This window comes from Microcebus murinus, chromosome 10 (assembly GCF_040939455.1).
Source record: "Microcebus murinus isolate Inina chromosome 10, M.murinus_Inina_mat1.0, whole genome shotgun sequence".
In the NCBI taxonomy this organism is placed as follows: Eukaryota; Metazoa; Chordata; class Mammalia; order Primates; family Cheirogaleidae; genus Microcebus; species Microcebus murinus.
The window spans coordinates 73,427,558-73,433,294 of record NC_134113.1 but is presented as its reverse complement, the minus strand read 5'-3'; the positions used below and the strand labels follow the sequence as shown (position 1 = coordinate 73,433,294).

The following is a 5,737-nucleotide window of genomic DNA, read 5'->3' as shown; positions in this document are numbered from 1 at the left end:
AGACAAAGTTTCACTTTGTTGCCCAGGCTAGAGTGAGTGCCATGGCGTCAGCCTAGCTCACAGCAACCTCAGACTCCTGGGCTCAAGCGATCCTCCTGCCTCAGCCTCCCGAGTAGCTGGGACTATAGGCATGCACTACCATGCCCAGCTAATTTTTTCTATATATATTAGTTGGGCAATTAATTTCTTTCCATTTATAGTAGAGACGGGGGCTCGCTCTTGCTCAGAGCTGGTTTCGAACTCCTGACCTGGAGCAATCCGCCCGCCTCAGCCTCCCAGAGTGCTAGGATTACAGGCGTGAGCCACCACACCCGGCCTTTTGGTGCCTTTTTGTAATAGTTTTCTGCCATTGTTGCTGAGTCTGGGCTGGAACCTTATCTCCAGAGCCAGGTCTACTGCTTAACCTATCCCACATTTTCATTGACTCAATGAATTAACCTCCAGTCCCTACATGCTGTGAAAATAATCACTTTCTAAATTTTTAAAAAAATGTTCATAAGTTTCTATGTCAGCATAGGAGGTTTTATTTAAATAGAAGTAATATGTACTAATGAACAGTAAAAGGTGAGTTAAAAGTGAGGAAAAAGAAGACAGTGGATCATTGAGAAGAAACAAACTCAAAGAAGACTGGCTAATAGTAGTTGCATAATTACTAGTTGAGGGCTGGTTTATCCTAGAGGAGGGGGCCAGCAAGCTGTGGGTCTTTGGCCAAGTCTGGCCTGTTTCCAATGCCTGTTTCCATATAGTTCATGAACCAAGAGTAGTTTTTACATTTTTTAATTATTTTTTTAAACAAGATCAAAAGAAGATTAACATTTTGTGAGAAGTGCAAATTGTAAGAAACTCAAATTTCAGTGTCCTTAAATAGAGTTTTCTTGGAACAAAGCTGCTCCATTTGTTTAAGTAATGTCTGTGACTGCTTTCACCTCTGACAGCAGGAATTGAGGAGTTGTGACACATCATATTACCTGCACAACCTACAGTGTTTACTATCTGACCTTTTGCAGCAAAAGGTTTCTGAGTTTAAATTTTGTTGCTATTCTCTTGCTCACTTTTCCTTTCCTATACCCTTCCTTTTCTATGCCCATCTTGGGAAGCCCTGGGCTCAGAGGCGATCTCTGGATCAAGGGAGGGGCTTGGTTTGTGTCTAACTGCAGAAGAGGCCCAGAAAGAATAGAGAACTCCACAGAAGACAAACCTGGGTTTGGCTTCTGTTTGTTTGGGGTTTTTTGTTGTTTGTTTCTTCGTTTGTTTTTTCGAGACAGAGTCTCACTCTGTTGCCTGGGCTAGAGTGCCATGGTGTCAGCCTAGCTCACAGCAACCTCAAACTCCTGGGCTCAAGCGATCCTCCTGCCTCAGCCTCCCGAGTAGCTGGGACCACAGGCATGCGCCACCGTGCCCAGCTAACTTTTTCTATATATTTTAAGTTGTCCAGCTAATTTCTTTTTATTTTTTTAATAGAGACAAGGTCTCGCTCTTGCCTAGGCTGGTCTGGAACTTCTGAGCTCAATCACCCCACATGGGCTCCCAGAGTGCTAGGATTATAGGTGTGAGCTACCCCGCCTGGCCTGGGCTTGGATTCTGGCCCTGCAGGTTGTGTATCTTAACTTCATGAGCATCGATTGTGTCGTCTGGAAAATAGAGATAATACTTCATAGATGCACAGTGTGGAGTTGAAAAAATTGAATACATACAGTGCCTGATACACACTATCTTCTCGGTAAACGCTAGCTTCCTTTCCTATTTCCTAAGAAGCAATGCTCTGGACTTGTGGTGGTTGCCTAAATTCATAGGGATGGTTTGGGGACAAAGAATTCCTTACCTGGAATAACTTTTTCTCTGGTTCCTCTCCTGAAGGGGTGATTTAAAGGGATCTTGCCTGGCCTAAGTGGAATTCCTCTCAAGATTGCCTGAGGGCACCTTCAGCCTGGAGGCCTGCCTTGCATATTAATACTGTGACTGATATAAAGAATCTGTGCTTTTCATTATTTTATTGAAGTCTATCAACTTTGTTTTCATTTCCATTTAATGCTTGTTTTCATAAACATTATATGTCACTTTTATACTTACAATGAATCTCATTATCCCATCGCATCTCTTTTCTTGTGGTGATCCCCCAAACAATAACAAGATCCTGTACAATCCCTACTTTTTTTTTTTTTTTTTTTGGAGACAGAGTCTCACTCTTGTCACTCTTGTTACCCTGGGTAGAGTGCAGTGGCATCATCGTAGCTCACAGCAACCTCAAACTCCTGGGCTCAAGCAATCCTCCTGCCTCAGCCTCCCCAGTAGCTGGGACTACAGGCCACCATGCCAGTAGAGTTTGTCTATTTTTTGTAGCACCAGGGGTCTTGTTCTTCCTCAGGCTAATCTCAACTTCTAGCCTTAAGCGATCCCCCCTCCTTGACCTCCCAGACTTCTAGGATTATAAGTGTCAGCCACCACACCTGGCCCAGTCCCTACATATTTTTGGCCAAATATTTTATACCCTTAAAGATATACTGCAAACACTAAGCAATTGACTGTATTTTTAAATGTTTCTCTTTTTTTTCTACATAAAAGGTAGGTATTCATCAAAGTTCTAGCACTTAAAATACTTCCATGACTACTGTGTATTCCAACTTTTGTTTTTGTTCTGGACAGAAGCCGCAGTGATGACTCAGTTCATTCCACGAACCTTGAGTCTATTTTGCTAAAATAGACAACAGCTGAGCCATATTTATGTCATAGTCCAATGAACCAACGTTGTATAAAAGAACACTATAAATCTGCTTCCTTTTCTGAGAAGGAAATTCATTTAAAATATGATTTCCTTTTATGTTTATCTAAAGCATGAACTGTATGATTTTTTTGGTGTGTGTTTTTTTTAAAAAAATACTTAATCTCTAGAGGTGAATATTGAGTTTTGGCAAAGTTTAGAATTTTTGCTAAACTGACTCAGACCTGCTTCCAAATCTAGGATTTGACAATTAAGACGAGGTTCACATTTCCATCAGCTGTAAAGCAAGGATGACTTTAGTTTCACCTTCCTCTTTGTGTTTGCATAAGCGAAGAGCTAAGAGCAGAAAGAAGGGGCTCTTCAAGTTTGGAAGGAGCAGAGAGTGAGAATTCCTGCCCAAGCTGGTGCAGAACATTGATCTGCTCCCGAACAGTGCCCTGGAGGTGGCAATGCTTCCCATGGGGCTGGTCTCGGGTAGCTGAGGCCATGGCGTGGGACTCTGGGGAGGTCACAGGCAGCACATGCTGGACATCCTTCGTCCCCTACCCAACAGATGTAGCTGGCAAAGGATGGGCTGAGATGGGCAAGGGAGCGCCCTGGAGAGCAGCTATTAATAATTCTTGCCTTTTGCCTGACTGTGGTCTAAGGATATAAAAGGACACCACGTGAGGTATTCATTGATACATTTTTTTATTTTTCTTTTCTTTTTGGGACAGAGTCTCACTGTGTTGCCTGGGCTAGAGTGAGTGCCATGGCATCGACCTAGCTTACAGCAACCTCCAACTCCTGGGCTCAAGCAATCCTCCTGCCTCAGCCTCCCGAGTAGCTGGGACTGCAGGCATGCACCACCATGCCCGGCTAATTTTTTTTTCTATGTATTTTTAGTTGGCCAATTAATTTCTTTCTATTTTTAGTAGAGATGAGGTCTCGCTCTTGCTCAGGCTGGTTTCGAACTCCTGACCTTGAATGATCCTCCCGCCTCGGCCTCCCAGAGTGCTGGGATTACAGACGTGAACCATTGTGCCCAGCCACATTTTTTTCTTAATATTAGGTATTTCAAGACTTGCTTCATCCCTTACTATTCTCTATGTGGATTGGGTGTGTGGCCTGACTGTTGATGACAGCCACTGGGCCTCATTTCTTGATTGGGAGAAGCTGAATTGTCAAAGGTCCCTAGCATGATGATTTTGGTCTATTTTTGCTTTTGTGTCTTCCTAGCCAGATTAAGGCAGCCACTGGGTGTATGTGTCTGCTCCCAAGCCTGCCCTCAGGTGAGCTGTTCATAGGTCTAGACTGGAGGATGGGGAGTTAACACCATCATTTGGTTTTTCACACAAAGCTTCCTCTTCTAAGCTATCCTTTATTAGTATTGAATAATAAAATATTTGGATCTCTATCGCCCTTATTCCTTTATATTATTTCCCAATTGGTCTAGAACCCAGGTGGAAAGAGAGACACTATTTTTTTTTTTTTTTTTTTGAGACAGAATCTCATTTTGTTGCCCAGGCTAGAGTGAGTGCTGTGGCATCAGCCTAGCTCACAGCAACCTCAATCTCCTGGGCTCAAGCAATCCTGCTGCCTCAGCCTCCCGAGTAGCTGGGACTACAGGCATGCGCCACCATGCCTGGCTAATTTTTTCTATATATATCTTAGTTGGCCAATTAATTTCTTTCTATTTATAGTAGAGACCGGGTCTCGTTCTTGCTCAGGCTGGTTTCAAACACCTGACCTGGAGCAATCCGCTGCCTCGGCCTCCCAGAGTGCTAGGATTACAGGCGTGAGCCACCGTGCCTGGACTGTTTCTATATGTTTTTAGTTGGCCAATTATTTCTTTCTATTTTTAGTAGAGACGGGTCTTCCTTTTGCTCAGGCTGGTTTCGAACTCCTGACCTCGAGCGATCCGCCCACCTCGGCTTCCCAGAGTGCTAGGATTATAGGCGTGAGCCACCTCGCCCGGCCTCAACTCTTCCTTCTTGACAAGAATCTGGATGGTGTCCCTCATGAAATTCTTGGTCACCTCAAGCACATCAGAAAGCAGTGTAACTGACAGCAAAACCACCTGGGTATTGCTGTTGAGCTTTTGGAATATGTCATAGATCTGGTCTTTGAATCCATGGCTTAACATTTCATCAGCTTCATCCAGTACAAACATTTTGATGTATTTGGGAGACAAGTATCTCCAGTTGAGCATGTCAAACCCTCGGCCAGGGGTGCCCACAATGATATGAGGTGCTTTCATCTATAGTTTCTGCACCTCAGCACACATGTTGGTGCCCCCAATACAGGCATGACAGGAGGCACCCATGTAGTCTCCTAATGCCCTGACCACCTGCTGTATCTGCTGAGCCAATTCTCAAGTGGGTGCTAGGACCAAGGCCTGGGTGGCCTTTAGATGCAACTCAACTACTGCAGAACTGGCATAGCAAATGTGGCCATTTTCCCAATCCCAGATTGGGCTTGAGCGATCACATCATAACCCCCGATACAAGGAAAAATGGCTCACTGCTGGATGGCAGAGGGCTTCTCAAAACCATAGGAATAGATACCACGGAGGAGGGACTCCGAGAGGTTCATGTCATCAAAGCTGTCAACAATATCATTCCAGTTACTCTCGATGACACCTTTGGGCTCCATCCCATCAGGGCCATTGTCTCTGGATCGGGAATCCTGATTCGCAGACATGATCCTTAGAAACTAGCTATTATTTTCTTTTTTTAAGAGATGAGATCTCACTATGTTGCCCAGAATGGTCTCAAACTCCTGGCCTCAAGCAGTCCTCCCAGCTCAGCCTCCTGAGTAGCTGGTAGGTATTACAGGTGTGAGCCAAGGCTCCCAGTATTTTTACTAATCTTTTTGCTTTCCTTTTCAATGTTTGAACATGTTCCTTATTATATGTTGTTAGTTGAATGATTCAGGTTTTAGCTACTTTCCCCTCTCCCCACCCTATACCTTTTGTAATTTTTCTTCAGGCCAACTGGTGGCCATAGTTCAATTTCCCACTGTAGGCTTGGTTGGCTA

At 44.2% G+C, this 5,737-nt stretch overlaps 1 pseudogene; it reads right to left on the bottom strand.

The window, feature by feature from the left end:
- Window positions 1-2,981: 2,981 nt before the first annotated feature.
- On the bottom strand, window positions 2,982-5,415 carry LOC105884802 (eukaryotic initiation factor 4A-I pseudogene; annotated as a pseudogene).
- Window positions 5,416-5,737: the final 322 nt, after the last annotated feature.